The sequence below is a fragment of the Triticum urartu genome, chromosome 5A (genome assembly GCF_056163025.1).
Source record: "Triticum urartu cultivar PI428250 chromosome 5A, HENAU_Tu73, whole genome shotgun sequence".
Classification (NCBI taxonomy): domain Eukaryota; kingdom Viridiplantae; phylum Streptophyta; class Magnoliopsida; order Poales; family Poaceae; genus Triticum; species Triticum urartu.
Genome location: NC_141877.1, coordinates 425,567,880 through 425,586,987, shown reverse-complemented (window position 1 = coordinate 425,586,987; position 19,108 = coordinate 425,567,880).

The window sequence follows — 19,108 nt, the reverse complement described above, 5'->3', positions numbered from 1 at the left end:
TAGGGGAAGCCCGTTAAAAAAACAGCAGATCCACCAGGTGCGAGTGTACAGCGATGATCAGATTGTTGAGATCGTCTGACAATGGTTGGTATATATGCGAGCACCGTGCACTTCACAACCACCGGGTGTCACTGACTTGCGGAGAGAAGTTGCATAGGAAATCTCATAGGCACATTGACAGGTACACTTGAAATCTGGTACAACAGCTTAGGGAGAATAATGTTAGCCTCAACAAAGTGTACAACATTGTTGGAAGTTTTTTTGGCACATTGGAAAATGTACCATTCACCAAGAGGGCTTTGCGCACTTTGTGTGGCAAGTTGAGCAGGGAGCAATCGGACAATGATGCAACCAAGACAATAAGTCTACTCCAGGATCTGAAAGCAGCAAATAATGATTTTACTTACAACGTCCAAGTTGATGAAGAGAGCCGTGTAAGAACACTCTGGGATGAGTGTGGGTTCCTGTGTGAGTGTAAAAACACTCAAGGTGGAAACAAACGAGACGAAGGATGAATTCCTGTGTGAGTGTGGGTTCTTTGCCCACTCTGGGATGCTTTGCTGCCATGAGATCAAGGTAATTCCGTCAAACTCCATTAAATTTGTCGTGTTGATTTTTATTACACAAGATCATTGTCAATCAATAATGGGATTGGATTGTCAGGTTATACTACATCTCCGTATTGGTGAGATCCCAGCGAAACATGTTGTCAAGCGTTGGACTAGGGATGCGTGGGACATACTCCCTGAGGATCTAGTAATGTATCAGAACGATCAAGGGTGACCCAAATCAGATACCACAAGACACACCAAGCTTTATTTATCCGCACTAGAGCTTGTTCGAATGGGTGATGCAAATGTACAGTCTTATGAAGCAGCCATGCTACTGCTGCAACAAGCTAAAGCAAAGCTGGCACCGATCTCTGCTGAACGAGACGGTATGGGTGTTGCAGATAAGGAAGCTGCAGCACTGGCAGATGGAATGGGAGAAGGTGAGTTAGATGGAGATGATGACGTCGTCTCTTCGATCAGCGCCCCTAAACGGAAAAGAGCCATGGGAAGGCAAACCACAAGCCGGGACAAGCCGCCTTATGAGAAGCCTATGAAACGCTCTAGGTTCTGTAAGATTTGTCGAAAGGAAGGTCATAAGAGTACCACTTGCCCTGACCGCGGCGACATCCCAAAACCTCCTAGGAAAGCTCCTAAGTGTTCAAATTGTGGTGTGCTTGGTCACAGGAGGAGCAGTTGTGGCAAGGAAATACTGTAGACATGATTGAGTTGTTTCACACCTGAATGGTAGAACTGAATATTGTGTACTGTACTATTAAGTCAATTATTAATTGACAACCTGTTTGTGTGTCTGGTATCAACTTGTGATATGATCGTCGATGAAGAATCTATTCACATATGTCTGGTTCGTTGTTATGATGATCCATTCAGGTCGATGATCTTAAGTTCGAACTGATTTTAAAATGATGGAATGCTTACTTTCAACGGGCCGAACCTAAGCCTATGGGGAAGAAGACCAGTAGACGGGAGAGAGTCCTTTTGGTGGCTGATTTATAGCGTGCAGTTGGGGAGGTGGGCGGTGGCCTGTCATGCAATAACTATCTCAATGAATGATCAGCTAATCCACGGCGTTGTTCCAGTGAGAGATTCAAAAACCAGTCGCAGGATTTCTTTAGTGATGGTGATGCAGGAATCCAACGGAGAATATGTGCCAGGTCTCGTACAGGTGGCGACAATGCTTAAGTGACACCTTTTTAACACTAAACAACTGACCTAATTAGAACTAACTATAGGTACTGAATATTTGCCTCGTAACCTACGTGTGGCTTCTGTGCTTGATAACGGGTTAAACTTTGAATCTAGCTGCCTACGTCGATTTTTCAAATTTACCTCGACTTATAACCATGGGCCATGCTATATGAAAAATAATTAATTAGCATGATTCGATCACAGCTGTTTACTTACGATAATAATGTTTTGGTTCCAACCAGGTCGTCGTGCCTCTTAATGGCCCATGTACCTGCTCAAAACCTACCAACTCTTAGTGCATGATTTGTTTGAAGGGGTATCAAGTACAACCAGCTGGCATAGCAGATATGGGCCATGCCGTGCTATACAGCAACCTTATACACATCAGGATAGTGACTTATAAGAGAGAATACAAGGGGTAATAAATGCGTGGTGTGAATCCAGATGGAAAGAAATGAGGGGGATACCGAGACCCGAGAGAGTCGTCCTCCAAAACGACTATTTGGAGGGAGAGGATCCCTTATAAACCACTCCAACTCTCTTTCCACTTCCGGGATGGGACTAAACTTCCCACCACCTTGTCATGCCACCTAAATGGGCCCTTAGAGATCAAATCTGAAATTGTCATATGGGCTCTAGGCCCATCTCATATTTCAACAAGAAGAACAAGTTGTAGACGATTTCTACTGTTTTGGGGTGTGTACTTCAAATCTACAAAAGCTTTTGAAAGGATCGATATGGTTGACTAGAGGGGGGGTGAATAGGCAACTACCAATTTTTAGCTTTTCTTTACCAAATTAAACTTTGCATCAAAGTAGGTTGTCTAGATGTGCAACTAGGTGAACAACCTATATGATGCAACAACAACAAGCACACAAGCAAGCAAGGGAACAAACACTAAAGAGCTTGCACAAGTAAAGGTAAGAGATAACCAAGAGTGGATCCGGTGAAGACGAGGATGTGTTACCGAAGTTCCTTCCTTTTGAGGGGAAGTACGTCTCCGTTGGAGCGGTGTGGAGGCACAATGCTCCCCAAGAAGCCACTAGGGCCACCGTATTCTCCTCACGCCCTCACACAATGCGAGATGCCGTGATTCCACTATTGGTGCCCTTGAAGGCGGCGACCGAACCTTTACAAACAAGGTTGGGGCAAACTCCACAACTTAATCGGAGGCTCCCAACAAGACCACGAAGCTTCACCACAATGGAATATGGCTCCGAGGTGACCTCAACCGTCTAGGATGCTCAACCACCCAAGAGTAACAAGATCCGCTAAGGATGAGTGGGGGAATCAAAACTCTCTCGGTGGAAGTGTAGATCGGGGCCTTCTCAACCACTCCCGAGCAAATCAACAAGTTTGGTTGGCTAGGGAGTGAGATCGGGCAAAAATGGAGCTTGGAGCAATAATGGAGCTTTAATGGTGGAAGAGGTAAGTCAAAGGGGGGAAGAAGACACCCTTTTATAGTGGGGGGAACAATCCAACCGTTACCCCCCACTCAGCCCCGCAGAGAGCGGTACTACCGTGGGGGCAGGGCGGCACTACGCTCATAAGCGGTACTACCGCTCCCCCTCAGCGGTACTGCCGCGCTAGAAGAGAAGGGGCTGGGGCTGGGACCCAGAGCGGTACTACCGCGGAGGCAGGGCGGTACTACCGCTCACAAGCAGCACTACCGCCACTACTACCACAGCTAGTACCGTAAAACCCGACACGAGAAAATGCGCACTCGAGTCGAGGCGGTAGGAGCACGGAGCCACAACGGCACTGCGGCTGAGGCCATCCAGCGGTACTACCGCTCCGAGGAGCGGTACTACCGCTTACTGAGCTTCAGCCGTACTACCGCTATACTGGAGCTAGTGCCGTAAAACCCGACACGATAAAATGCGCACTTGAGTCGAGGCGGTAGGAGCACGGAGCCGCAGCGGTACTGCAGCTGAGGCCACAAAGCGGTACTACCGCTCCGAGGAGCGGTACTGCCGCTTAGTGAGCCTCAGCGGTACTACCGCTGTGGCCCGCGGTACTACCGTTGGGTCCAGGAAAAGACACATAGGGGAGAAAAGAGAAGCTCCAGAGAGACGGAAAGAAACGGTGGGTGAGAGAAGAACGTGTATGTGTTGATTCCACCCAAACCATACCGAAGCAGATCCCCTCTTGATAGTACGGTGACTACTACGAAACTTAGTCCACCAACAAAGTCACGAAAGAAGCTACACCGTCTTGAGTAGAGCGCCGAGGGGAAATAATCGTTTCGTGCCGAAAGATGAATATCTGAAAGAACTCAAAGCACCCGATTAGTCCGCAAATGCATTTTCATCAATCACCAAAACACCGTAGGGATAAATATGCCCTTACAATCTCCCCCTTTTTGGTGGATTGATGACAATACGGGATTTGCATAGAAAAGAGTAAAGACATAGAATACAAGAGAACCCACGTCTCTTAAAATATAGACAGGCTCCCCCTAGATGTTGTGCACACTAGATAAGTGCTTTGGACTGCACGGCACACATACTAGGATCACGGCTCCCCCTATATTTTAGAGACCAACAACCTAAGCAAGATATATGAGAACACATCTATGATAGGATAAGCATGCAAGCTATAAGATACTGAGGTGCATAACACATATATAAGATAACAAAGGTAGCATATGTCTTACACCATATGTCTGGAACTTAGGTCTCACAAGCACAAAACCAAACAAAACCAACAACGAGAAAGCAAACGAACGACACAAAGACACACTCGCAAACACAAATCCTTAAACTCTCTCCCTCTTTGGCATCGAGACACCAAAAAGGGAAGAGAGGGACACTACGACTCCAGGTGATGGGCGAGGAAGGTCTCTGCATCTTCATCGTGGGTTGAAAAGTGCTCGGCATCGGAGTCGGTCCAGTGACAGTTCTGATGAATCCAGTCCTCCTATTCAGTGATCTGTCCCTCAGACCCACTGACAACTGTGGCTCCCAACTGACGCATGATCTCCTTGTGGCGCGTCCTGGCATTCTTCTCTGCCACATGAGTCATGTACTGACCATGGGACTCCATGCAGAAGAGCTTCTTCATCTTGCGCTTGAGCTTCTGGACCCAAGATGGTTCTGCACTGGAGTGGCTAACGTCCTCATCGTGGGCATCAGGAGCAGCCTCACCCTCAGTTCCCATGGCAGCAGCAGCAGCAGACGGGCCCCCCGTGGCAGCAGTAGCAGAAGGACCCCCTGTGTGAGGCGCTGACCAGTTGTCCTTCTTCCTCAGACGCTTGATCTCATGTGACACCAACTCTCCAGTTTCTAGCAGCACTCTGGGATAAGTCTGTGCCCAGGCCCTCTCAATGAGCCTCATGATGAAGGGACCATAGATAGGACACTTGCGCTCAGACACGGCAGATACAAGTTCAGACCACATGACATGAGAGATATCAAGGCTCTCTCCAGTGTTTGCTTCCTTCTCATGCTGACAGAAAAGGAGCATGTCCATGAGGTAGGAGTGAACCTGATCCAGATTCCCAATGCGAGGGAAGAGAGTCTCACGGAATATGCGATGAAGAATGTCCAGATACGGACACAGCTCGTAGGTCTTCTTCTCAGTGACAGGGTGAACCTTCACAGTGCAGTAGGGCCAAAGGGCTTGCTTGTGGGTGGAAGTAACATGGCGGTGAGGACGGAAACCGACAGGAGTCTCAAGCCCGTTATCCACTACATCAAGTAACTCCATGAACGCCCGCCACGTGACAGAAAGCCGCTTGCCATTGGTCATCCAAGTCAGAGTCCTGACGCTATCTGTTCCAAGATGGACGGTGGCATAGAATTGAGCCAACAAATCCGCATCGAAATCCTTGTTGAACTGCATGATCCTGAGAATGTTCAGCTGAGTGCACATCTGAAAGGCTTCTCCAAAGTACTCTGGATCCTTCTCCATAGCATCGGTGTCAATGGAGCAAACATCAACATAGAGATTCTTCTTGGCCTTGATCACATCAAAGTAGATGGCAAACTGAAAACGGTTCCAGAACGGACGGTTGACCAAAGTGGGTTCTTGGTCCACCGTATAGGGGTTGCGGCGACGCTTCTCCCAAAACTCCTTGCTGTTCATCTCAGTCACAGCCTTCCCTTTTGGCTTGTTGGCGGCTCGCTTCGATTGCTGAGGAGGTGGAGGAACACTTGCAGAAGCACTTGCTGGAGGCGGTTGGGTGCTCGAGGAACCACCGGCAGGCTCTGAGGTCCGGTAGCGCTTGGAGGTGGCACGCCCGGGGTTGATACGGCGACCTTCCTGCTCGGAAATGTCATCACCTGGAGCCAAACACAAAAGGAGGCAAAACAACTAGAAGAAACGAGCATAAGCCAACAAACACAACAAAAAGATCAAGGGAAGGTAGGAGAATGATGGAAATTGGCATGCAGCGGTAGTACCATGACCTGCCCGCGGTAGTACCGCCCCAAAGGGAGCGGTAGTACCGCTCTAGGCCAAGCGGTAGTACCGCTCCAAAGGAGCGGTAGTACGTCTTGAGGCGGATACACAACGGTTTCAAAGCGCGAGGCGGTCAAACAGTGGTTTCCTACTACCGTGGACAGATCCGGCACTACCGGCCTACCAAATTCAAAAATATTCCTACCAAACATCAATCTAGATGATCTAGTTGCCTTCTCCAACCAACTCAAGCCTAGATTTAGCCAAAAATCTAGAGATGCAACCACCATTGCCCCGAAGCACAAGATCTAAAAGCAAGACCAAAAGAGAGAAGGAACGGGGGCAATACCGGCATCCATGGCAAGAGGACGAGGTGGGGATTGACTCCACCGAAGGAAATGGAGAGGAACGCCCCGGAGGAGGAGATCCACCGGAGCCCTTCCGCGGCGGAACGGTGCTGGAGAGAGGGAGAGGCACAAGGGGGCGAGCGAATGGGAATTGGGAAGAAGAAAACCTCCTCCTGCCCTGATAAAAAACCCTGGCACCGCTCCGCAGCGGTAGTACCGCGCTGGGTAGCGGTAGTACCGCTCATAAGCGGAGTACCGCACTTGTGTGGCAGTAGTACCGCTTACCACGGTAGTACCGTCCATCACCAGCAGTAGTACCGCTTATCAGCGGTAGTACCGCTCGCCAGCAGCGGCATTACCGCCCAGCACACCGCGGCAACTAGACTACATGGCTTAGCTAAAAAAACAGAAAACCCGCAACGAAAAGCAAAAGAACACACCAGCAAGAGGCCAAGAAGCCTCTCTTCAAGAGAGGGCGGTGGCCGAAGCCACCTATGTTAGAGTCAAGAGGTATGGCGCCGCGAAGATTTTAACCTTGGGCCCATGACCAAAACTCGTCTTTGAAGCACACGTGCCATCAACAATGGCTAAAGTGAAAGACTTGATCAATTTATGCATAATGGGGGAAGGGAGATGAAGGAAATATGCCCTAGAGGCAATAATAAAGTTATTATTTATTTCCTTATATCATGATAAATGTTTATTATTCATGCTAGAATTGTATTAACCGAAAACATAATACATGTGTGAATACATAGACAAACATAGTGTCACTAGTATGCCTCTACTTGACTAGCTCGTTAATCAAAGATGGTTATGTTTCCTAACCATGAACAATGAGTTGTTATTTGATTAACGGGATCACATCATTAAGAGAATGATCTGATTGACATGACCCATTCCATTAGCTTAGCACCCGATCGTTTAGTATGTTGCTATTGCTTTCTTCATGACTTATACATGTTCCTATAACTATGAGATTATGCAACTCCCGTTTACCGGAGGAACACTTTGGGTACTACCAAACGTCACAACGTAACTGGGTGATTATAAAGGAGTACTACAGGTGTCTCCAATGGTACATGTTGGGTTGGCGTATTTCGAGATTAGGTTTTGTCACTCCGATTGTCGGAGAGGTATCTCTGGGCCTTCTCGGTAATGCACATCACATAAGCCTTGCAAGCATTACAACTAATATGTTAGTTGTGAGATGATGTATTATGGAACGAGTAAAGAGACTTGCCGGTAACAAGATTGAACTAGGTATTGGATACCGACGATCGAATCTCGGGCAAGTAACATACTGATGACAAAGGGAACAACGTATGTTGTTATGCGGTCTGACCGATAAAGATCTTCGTAGAATATGTAGGAGCCAATATGGGCATCCAGGTCCCGCTATTGGTTATTGACCGGAGACGTGTCTCGGTCATGTCTACATTGTTCTCGAACCCATAGGGTCCGCACGCTTAAGGTTACGATGACAGTTATATTATGAGTTTATGCATTTTGATGTACCGAAGGTTGTTCGGAGTCCCGGATGTGATCACGGACATGACGAGGAGTCTCGAAATGGTCGAGACGTAAAGATTGATATATTGGAAGCCTATGTTTGGATATGGAAGTGTTCCGGGTGAAATCGGGATTTTACCGGAGTACCGGGAAGGTTACTGGAACCCCCCGGGAGCTAAATGGGCCATGATGGACCTTAGTGGAAAAGAGAAGAGGCAGCCCTACATGGGCTGTGCGCCTCCCCCTTCCCCTAGTCCTATTAGGACTAGGAGAGATGGCCGGCCCCCTCTCTCTCTTTTCCCCCTCCGTGAATCCTATTCCAACTAGGATTGGGGGGGATCCTACTCTCAGAGGGAGTAGGACTCTCTTGGCGCACCCCTTGTGGCCGGCCAGCCTCCCCCCTTTGGTCCTTTATATACTGAGGTAGAGGCACCCTAGAACACACAAGTTGATCCACGTGATCTATTCCTTAGCCGTGTGCGGTGCCCCAGCCACCATATTCCTCGATATTACTATAGCGGAGTTTAGGCGAAGCCCTGCTGCTATAGTGCATCAAGATCGTCACCACACCGTCGTGCTGACGGAACTCTTCCCCGACACTTTGCTGGATCGGAGTCCGGGGATCGTCATCGAGCAGAACGTGTGCTCGAACTCGGAGGTGCCGTAGTTTCGGTGCTTGATCGGTTGGATCGGGAAGACGTACGACTACTTCCTCTATGTTGCGTCAACGCTTCCGCAGTCGGTCTGCGTGGGTACGTAGACAACACTCTCCCATCTTGTTGCTATGCATCACATGATCTTGCGTGAGCGTAGGAATTTTTTTGAAATTACTACGAAACCCAACAGTGGCATCCGAGCCTAGGTTATTTATGTTGATGTTATATGCAAGAGTAGAACACAAGTGAGTTGTGGGCGATATAAGTCATACTGCCTACCAGCATGTCATACTTTGGTTCGGCGGCATTGTTGGACGAGACGACCCGGACCAACCTTACGCGTACGCTTATGCGAGACCGGTTCCCCCGACGTGCTTTGCACACAGGTGGCTTGCGGGCGACTGTCTCTCCAACTTTAGTTGAACCAAGTATGGCTACGCCCGGTCCTTGCGAAGGTTAAAACGGAGTCTATTTGACAAACTATCGTTATGGTTTTGATGCGTAGGTGAGATTGGTTCTTGCTTAAGCCCGTAGCAGCCACGTAAAACTTGCAACAACAAAGTAGAGGACGTCTAACTTGTTTTTGCAGGGCATGTTATGATGTGATATGGTCAAGACATGATGCTGAATTTTATTGTATGAGATGATCATGTTTTGTAACCGAGTTATCGGCAACTGGCAGGAGCCATATGGTTGTCGCTTTATTGTATGCAATGAAATCGCGATGTAATGCTTTACTTTATTACTAAGCGGTAGTGATAGTCGTGGAAGCATAAGCTTGGCGAGACGACAACGATGCTACGATGGAGATCAAGGTGTCAAGCCGGTGACGATGGTGATCACGACGGTGCTTCGGAGATGGAGATCACAAGCACAAGATGATGATGGCCATATCATATCACTTATATTGATTGCATGTGATGTTTATCCTTTTATGCATCTTATCTTGCTTTGATTGACGGTAGCATTATAAGATGATCTCTCACTAAATTATCAAGAAGTGTTCTCCCTGAGTATGCACCGTTGCGAAAGTTCTTCGTGCTGAGACACCACGTGATGATCGGGTGTGATAGGTTCTACGTTCAAATACAACGGGTGCAAAACAGTTGCACACGCGGAATACTCAGGTTATACTTGACGAGCCAAGCATATACAGATATGGCCTCGGAACACGGAGACCGAAAGGTCGAGCGTGAATCATATAGTAGATATGATCAACATAACGATGTTCACCATTGAAAACTACTCCATCTCACGTGATGATCGGTTATGGTTTAGTTGATTTGGATCACGTAATCACTTAGAGGATTAGAGGGATGTCTATCTAAGTGGGAGTTCTTTAATTAATTTGATTAACTAAACTTAAATTTATCATGAAACTTAGTACCTGATTAGTATCTTGCTTGTTTATGTTTGATTGTAGATAGATGGCTCATGCTGTTTTTCCGTTGAATTTTAATGCGTTCCTTGAGAAAGCAAAGTTGAAAGATGATGGTAGCAATTACACGGACTGGGTCCGTAACTTGAGGATTATCCTCATTGCTGCATAGAAGAATTACGTCCTGGAAGCACCGCTGGGTGCCAGGCCTGCTGCAGGAGCAACGCCGGACGTTATGAACGTCTGGCAGAGCAAAGCTGATGACTACTCGATAGTTCAGTGTGCCATGCTTTACGGCTTAGAATCGGGACTTCAACGACGTTTTGAACGTCATGGAGCATATGAGATGTTCCAGGAGTTGAAGTTAATATTTCAAGCAAATGCCCGGATTGAGAGATATGAAGTCTCCAATAAGTTCTATAGCTGCAAGATGGAGGAGAACAGTTCTGTCAGTGAGCATATACTCAAAATGTCTGGGTATAACAATCACTTGATTCAATTGGGAGTTAATCTTCCAGATGATTGTGTCATTGACAGAATTCTTCAATCACTGCCACCAAGCTACAAGAGCTTCGTGATGAACTATAATATGCAAGGGATGAACAAGACTATTCCCGAGCTCTTCGCGATGCTGAAAGCTGCGGAGGTAGAAATCAAGAAGGAGCATCAAGTGTTGATGGTCAACAAGACCACTAGTTTCAAGAAAAAGGGCAAAGGGAAGAAGAAGGGGAACTTCAAAAAGAATGGCAAGCAAGTTGCTACTCAAGAGAAGAAACCCAAACCTGGACCTAAGCCTGAAACTGAGTGCTTCTATTGCAAGCAGACTGGTCACTGGAAGCGGAACTGCCCCAAGTATTTGGCGGATAAGAAGGATGGCAAGGTGAACAAAGGTATATGTGATATACATGTTATTGATGTGTACCTTACTAATGCTCGCAGTAGCACCTGGGTATTTGATACTGGTTCTGTTGCTAATATTTGCAACTCGAAACAGGAGCTGCGGATTAAGCGAAGATTGGCTAAGGACGAGGTGACGATGCGCGTGGGAAACGGTTCCAAAGTCGATGTGATCGCGGTCGGCACGCTACCTCTACATCTACCTTCGGGATTAATATTAGACCTAAATAATTGTTATTTGGTGCCAGCGTTGAGCATGAACATTATATCTGGATCTTGTTTAATGCGAGACGGTTATTCATTTAAATCAGAGAATAATGGTTGTTCTATTTATATGAGTAATATCTTTTATGGTCATGCACCCTTGAAGAGTGGTCTATTCTTGTTGAACCTCGATAGTAGTAACACACATATTTATAATGTTGAAGCCAAAAGATGCAGAGTTGATAATGAGAGTGCAACTTATTTGTGGCACTGCCGTTTAGGTCATATCGGTGTAAAGCGCATGAAGAAACTCCATACTGATGGACTTTTGGAACCACTTGATTATGAATCACTTGGTGCTTGCGAACCGTGCCTCATGGGCAAGATGACCAAAACACCGTTCTCCGGTACTATGGAGAGAGCAACAGATTTGTTGGAGATCATACATACAGATGTATGTGGTCCGATGAATATTGAGGCTCGTGGCGGATATCGTTATTTTCTCACCTTCACAGATGATTTAAGCAGATATGGGTATATCTACTTAATGAAACATAAGTCTGAAACATTTGAAAAGTTCAAAGAATTTCAGAGTGAAGTTGAAAATCATCGTAACAAGAAAATAAAGTTTCTACGATCTGATCGTGGAGGAGAATATTTGAGTTACGAGTTTGGTGTACATTTGAAAAATTGTGGAATAGTTTCGCAACTCACGCCACCCGGAACACCTCAGCATAATGGTGTCCGAACGTCGTAATCGTACTTTACTAGATATGGTGCGATCTATGATGTCTCTTACTGATTTACCGCTATCGTTTTGAGGTTACGCTCTAGAGACGGCCGCATTCACGTTAAATAGGGCACCATCAAAATCCGTTGAGACGACGCCTTATGAACTGTGGTTTGGCAAGAAACCAAAGTTGTCGTTTCTGAAAGTTTGGGGCTGCGATGCTTATGTGAAAAAGCTTCAACCTGATAAGCTCGAACCCAAATCAGAGAAATGTGTCTTCATAGGATATCCAAAGGAAACTATTGGATACACCTTCTATCACAGATCTGAAGGCAAGACTTTTGTTGCTAAATTCGGAAACTTTCTAGAGAAGGAGTTTCTCTCGAAAGAAGTGAGTGGGAGGAAAGTAGAACTTGACGAGGTAACTGTACCTGCTCCCTTACTGGAAAGTAGTACATCACAGAAAACTGTTTTAGTGACACCTACACCAGTTAGTGAGGAAGCTAATGATAATGATCATGAAACTTCAGATCAAGATACTACTGAACCTCGTAGATCAACCAGAGTAAGATCCGCACCAGAGTGGTACGGTAATCCGGTTCTGGAAGTCATGCTACTAGATCATGATGAACCTACGAACTATGAAGAAGCGATGGTGAGCCCAGATTCCGCAAAGTGGCTTGAAGCCATGAAATCTGAGATGGGATCCATGTATGAGAACAAAGTATGGACTTCGGTTGACTTGCCCGATGATCGGCAGTCAATTGAGAATAAATGGATCTTCAAGAAGAAGACTGACGCTGATGGTAATATTACTGTCTACAAAGCTCGACTTGTCGCGAAAGGTTTTCGGCAAGTTCAAGGGATTGACTACGATGAGACCTTCTCACCCGTAGCGATGCTTAAGTCCGTCCGAATCATGTTAGCGATTGCCGCATTTTATGATTATGAAATTTGGCAGATGGATGTCAAAACTGCATTCCTGAATGGATTTCTGGAAGAAGAGTTGTATATGATGCAACCGGAAGGTTTTGTCGATCCAAAGGGAGCTAACAAAGTGTGCAAGCTCCAGCGATCCATTTATGGACTGGTGCAAGCCTCTCGGAGTTGGAATAAACGCTTTGATAGTGTGATCAAAGCATTTGGTTTTATACAGACTTTCGGAGAAGCCTGTATTTACAAGAAAGTGAGTGGGAGCTCTGTAGCATTTCTGATATTATATGTGGATGGCATATTGCTAATTGGAAATGATATAGAATTTCTGGATAGCATAAAGGGATACTTGAATAAGAGTTTTTCAATGAAAGACCTCGGTGAAGCTGCTTACATATTAGGCATAAAGATCTATAGAGATAGATCAAGACGCTTAATTGGACTTTCACAAACAACATACCTTGACAAAATTTTGAAGAAGTTCAAAATGGATCAAGCAAAGAAAGGATTCTTGCCTGTGTTACAAGGTGTGAAATTGAGTAGGACTCAATGCCCGACCACTGCAGAAGATAGAGAGAATATGAAAGATGTTCCCTATGCATCAGCGATAGGATCTATCATGTATGCAATGCTGTGTACCAGACCTGATGTGTGCCTTGCTATAAGTCTAGCAGGGAGGTACCAAAGTAATCCAGGAGTGGATCACTGGACAGCGGTCAAGAACATCCTGAAATGCCTGAAAAGGACTAAGGATATGCTTCTCGTATATGGAGGTGACAAAGAGCTCATCGTAAAAGGTTACGTTGATGCAAGCTTTGACACTGATCCGGACGATTCTAAATCACAAACCGGATACGTGTTTACATTAAACGGTGGAGCTGTCAGTTGGTGAAGTTCTAAACAAAGCGTCGTAGCGGGATCTACATGTGAAGCGGAGTACATAGCTGCTTCGGAAGCAGCGAACGAAGGAGTCTGGATGAAGGAGTTCATATCCGATCTAGGTGTCATACCTAGTGCATCGGGTCCAATGAAAATCTTTTGTGACAATACTGGTGCAATTGCCTTGGCAAAGGAATCCAGATTTCACAAGAGAACCAAACACATCAAAAGACGCTTCAATTCCATCCGGGATCTAGTCCAGGTGGGAGACATAGAGATTTGCAAGATACATACGGATCTGAATATTGCATACCCGTTGACTAAGCCTCTTCCACGAGCAAAACATGATCAGCACCAAAGCTCCATGGGTGTTAGAATCATTACAGTGTAATCTAGATTATTGACTCTAGTGCAAGTGGGAGACTGAAGGAAATATGCCCTAGAGGCAATAATAAAGTTATTATTTATTTCCTTATATCATGATAAATGTTTATTATTCATGCTAGAATTGTATTAACCGGAAACATAATACATGTGTGAATACATAGACAAACATAGTGTCACTAGTATGCCTCTACTTGACTAGCTCGTTAATCAAAGATGGTTATGTTTCCTAACCATGAACAATGAGTTGTTATTTGATTAACGGGATCACATCATTAAGAGAATGATCTGATTGACATGACCCATTCCATTAGCTTAGCACCTAATCGTTTAGTATGTTGCTATTGCTTTCTTCATGACTTATACATGTTCCTATAACTATGAGATTATGCAACTCCCGTTTACCGGAGGAACACTTTGGGTACTACCAAACGTCACAACGTAACTGGGTGATTATAAAGGAGTACTACAGGTGTCTCCAATGGTACATGTTGGGTTGGCGTATTTCAAGATTAGGTTTTGTCACTCCGATTGTCGGAGAGGTATCTCTGGGCCCCCTCGGTAATGCACATCACATAAGCCTTGCAAGCATTACAAGTAATATGTTAGTTGTGAGATGATGTATTACAGAATGAGTAAAGAGACTTGCCGGTAACAAGATTGAACTAGGTATTGGATACCGACGATCGAATCTCGGGCAAGTAACATACCGATGACAAAGGGAACAACGTATGTTGTTATGCGGTCTGACCGATAAAGATCTTCGTAGAATATGTAGGAGCCAATATGGGCATCCAGGTCCCGCTATTGGTTATTGACCGGAGACGTGTCTCGGTCATGTCTACATTGTTCTCGAACCCGTAGGGTCGGCACGCTTAAGGTTACGATGACAGTTATATTATGAGTTTATGCATTTTGATGTACCGAAGGTTGTTCGGAGTCCCGGATGTGATCACGGACATGACGAGGAGTCTCGAAATGGTCGAGACGTAAAGATTGATATATTGGAAGCCTATGTTTGGATATCGGAAGTGTTCCGGGTGAAATCGGGATTTTACCGGAGTACCGGGAAGGTTACCGGAACCCCCCGGGAGCTAAATGGGCCATGATGGGCCTTAGTGGAAAAGAGAAGAGGCAGCCCTACATGGGCTGTGCGCCTCCCCCTTCCCCTAGTCCTATTAGGACTAGGAGAGGTGGCCGGCCCCCTCTCTCTCTTTTCCCCCTCCGCGAATCCTATTCCAATTAGGATTGGGGGGGGGGGGGGAATCCTACTCCCAGAGGGAGTAGGACTCTCTTGGCGCACCCCTTGTGGCCGGCCAGCCTCCCCCCCTTTGGTCCTTTATATACTGAGGTAGAGGCACCCTAGAACACACAAGTTGGTCCACGTGATCTATTCCTTAGCCGTGTGCGGTGCCCCCAGCCACCATATTCCTCGATATTACTGTAGCGGAGTTTAGGCGAAGCCCTGCTGCTATAGTGCATCAAGATCGTCACCACACCGTCGTGCTGACGGAACTCTTCCCCGACACTTTGCTAGATCGGAGTCCGGGGATCGTCATCGAGCTGAATGTGTGCTCGAACTCGGAGGTGCCATAGTTTCGGTGCTTGATCGGTTGGATCGGGAAGACGTACGACTACTTCCTCTACGTTGCGTCAACGCTTCCGCAGTCGGTCTGCGTGGGTACGTAGACAACACTCTCCCATCTCGTTGCTATGCATCTCATGATCTTGCGTGAGCGTAGGAATTTTTTTGAAATTACTACGAAACCCAATAGGAGAGTTCATTGAGAGAACAACACTCCCCCTATGTCCATGCCTACACCTAAACTAGACAACAAATTGAGCGTGGTAGGGTGTGCACGGGTTCAAGCAACATTGCTTGAATCAATGATATTTAGCTCATGCCTTAACTCGCGAAATCTTGCTTCATCCAGGGGCTTCGTGAAAATATCTGCAAGGTTGTCATGAGTGTTGACATAGTTGAGCTCGATCTCTCCTCGCCTAATGTGATCCCGGATGAAGTGATACCGAATCTCAATATGCTTCGTCTTGAAGTGTTGCACCGGGTTGAGAGAAATCTTGATGGCACTTTCATTGTCACACCAAAGAGGCACTTTGTCACAGGTGACACCGTAATCCTTTAAAGTTTGCCTCATCCATAAGAGTTGTGCACAACAACTATCGGCCGCAACATACTCCGCTTCGGTGGACGAGAGAGACACACAACTTTGTTTTTTTGGAAGACCAACTTACCAACGAGCAACCAAGGAATTGGCATCCTCCGGAAGTGGACTTCCTATCCACTTTGTCTCCCGCCCAATCGGAATCCGAGTACCCTACAAGCTTGAAGTTTGATCCTCTTGGGTACCATAAGCCAAAGTTTGGGGTATGAGCCAAATATCGAAAGATTCGTTTGACGGCCACATAGTGACTTTCCTTAGGTGCGGCTTGAAACCGTGCACAAATTCCCACACTCAACATGATGTCCGGTCTAGATGCACAAAGGTAAAGCAAGGATCCAATCATGGAACGATATACCTTTTGATCCACCACTTTACCATTGGGATCTAGATCAAGTTGGCACTTGGTGGGCATTGGGGTGGAAGCCGTCTTGACGTCATTTAGCTTGAATCTCTTGAGCATGTCTTGAGTGTATTTGGATTGATTGATGAAGGTTCCTTCTCTTCTTTGCTTCACTTCGAACCCTAGAAAGAACTTCAACTCCCCCATGGAGGACATCTCGAACTTTGAGGTCATGAGAGCGGCAAATTCCTCATTGAAAGCTTTGTTAGGAGAACCAAATATAATATCATCAACATATAATTGGCACACAAACAACTCCCCTTTGACCTTCTTAGTAAAAAGAGTGGGGTCGATTATCCCAACTTCAAACCCACGGTCTTGTAACAACTCGGTAAGGTGGTCATACCACGCACGTGGGGCTTGTTTAAGGCCATAGAGTGCCTTATCGAGTTGATACACATGATCGGGAAAGTAGGGATCCTCAAACCCGGGGGGTTGCTTGACGTACACCAATTCATTAATGGGACCATTAAGAAAAGCACTCTTCACATCCATTTGATGTAACTTAAAGTTATGATGAGAAGCATATGCAATCAACATGCGAATGGATTCAAGACGAGCAACGGGAGCAAAGGTTTCACCGTAGTCGATACCCTTGACTTGGGAGTAGCCTTGTGCTACCAAACGAGCCTTGTTGCGAATGATAATCCCATGGGCATCTTGCTTGTTCTTGAATATCCACTTGGTTCCAATGACATTGTGGGTCCCCGTTGGCCTTGGCACCAATCTCCACACTTTGTTGCGCTCAAAGTTGTTGAGTTCTTCATGCATGGCATTGAGCCAATCCGGATCTTCGAGCGCCTCATAGACCTTGTGAGGTTCCACACAAGAGACAAACGCGTGATGTTCACAATAATTTGCTAATTGTCTACGAGTGCTTACCCCCTTTCTTAAGCTTCCAAGCACATTCGTCATGAGATGATCCTTGGTGGAGATCTTGGAAGCAACTTTGGCGGCACGACGCTCTAATTCCTCCTCGGTGGTGAGTTGAGGAGCGGTTACTTGATCATATTGAGCGTCGTCATGAACTTGTTCTTGGTCTTGAACTTGCTCGGGGGAGAGAACCTAACCTTGAGCATCACTTGGTGTGTCAACACCGTCTTGAGTATGATCTTTCCCTAGGTCTTGTTCATGAGGTTGAGGGCCTTCACTTTGTTCTTCGGAAGCGCGTGGGCCTTGGGTTGGTGATGGCTCCACTTGAGTGGAGCATTGTCCTTCTCCTTCGGCCACAAGGGGTTCCTCAATGGGTAGGATGAAACCAACACCCATTCTTCTTATGTCTTGAGGAGGAATTTCATCACCTACATCACAAGTGCCACTTTGCTCCACTTGGGAGCCATTATTCTCATCAAACTCCACGTTACACGTCTCCTCAATAAGTCCCGTGGATTTATTGAGGACACAGTAAGCATGAGAGTTTGTAGCATAACCAACAAATATGCCCTCATAAGCTCTAGCCTCAAATTTAGACAACCGAACACCTTTCTCGAGAATGAAACACTTACACCCGAATACCCGGAAGTACTTGAGGTTGGGCTTGTTACCGGTGAGTATCTCATAAGGAGTCTTGTTCAAGCCCTTGCGGAGGTAGAGCCGATTTGATGCATGACATGCGGTGTTGATGGCTTCGGCCCAAAAGTTGTACGGAGACTTGAACTCCGCCATCATGGTCCTTGCCGCATCCATCAACGTTCGGTTCTTCCTCTCCGCAACACCGTTTTGTTGAGGGGTGTATGGTGCGGAATATTGATGCTTGATTCCCTCATCACTAAGAAATTCATCCAAGGTGTAGTTCTTGAACTCGGTGCCGTTGTCACTTCTTATTGTCAAGATCTTTGCATTGTGTTGACGTTGTGCTTCATTGGCAAAGTCAATGACGGTTTGTTGGGTCTCGCTCTTCCTCTTGAAGAAAAACACCCACTTGTACCTTGAGTAGTCATCCACAATCATCAAGCAATACTTTCTACCTTCAAGACTATCAAAGGATGGAGGCCCAAAGAGATCCATGTGAAGGAGCTCCAAAGGCCTCTTTGAGTAAATGATGGTCGTGGGAGGGTGAGCCTTCTCATGTAGCTTTCCTTCGATACAGGCACTGCAAGCACGATCTTTAGCAAAACTAACATTCGTTAGTCCACGGACATGGTCCCCCTTTAGGAGACTTTGCAAAGATCTCATATTGACATGGGCTAAACGGCGATGCCAAAGCCACCCCACATCAACTTTAGCCATTAGGCATGTCGCGGTCTTAGTGGGTCGCTCCGAGAAGTTAATCACATATAGACCGTTCTCGACATGCCCAACAAAGGCTACTTTAAGAGTCTTGCTCCACAAGAGGGCCACGATATCGATATCAAAGAAAGTGGCAAAGCCCATGATTGCAAGTTGACGAACGGAAAGTAAATTGTATGCAAGGGACTCGACAAGCATGACCTTCTCGATCGTGAGAT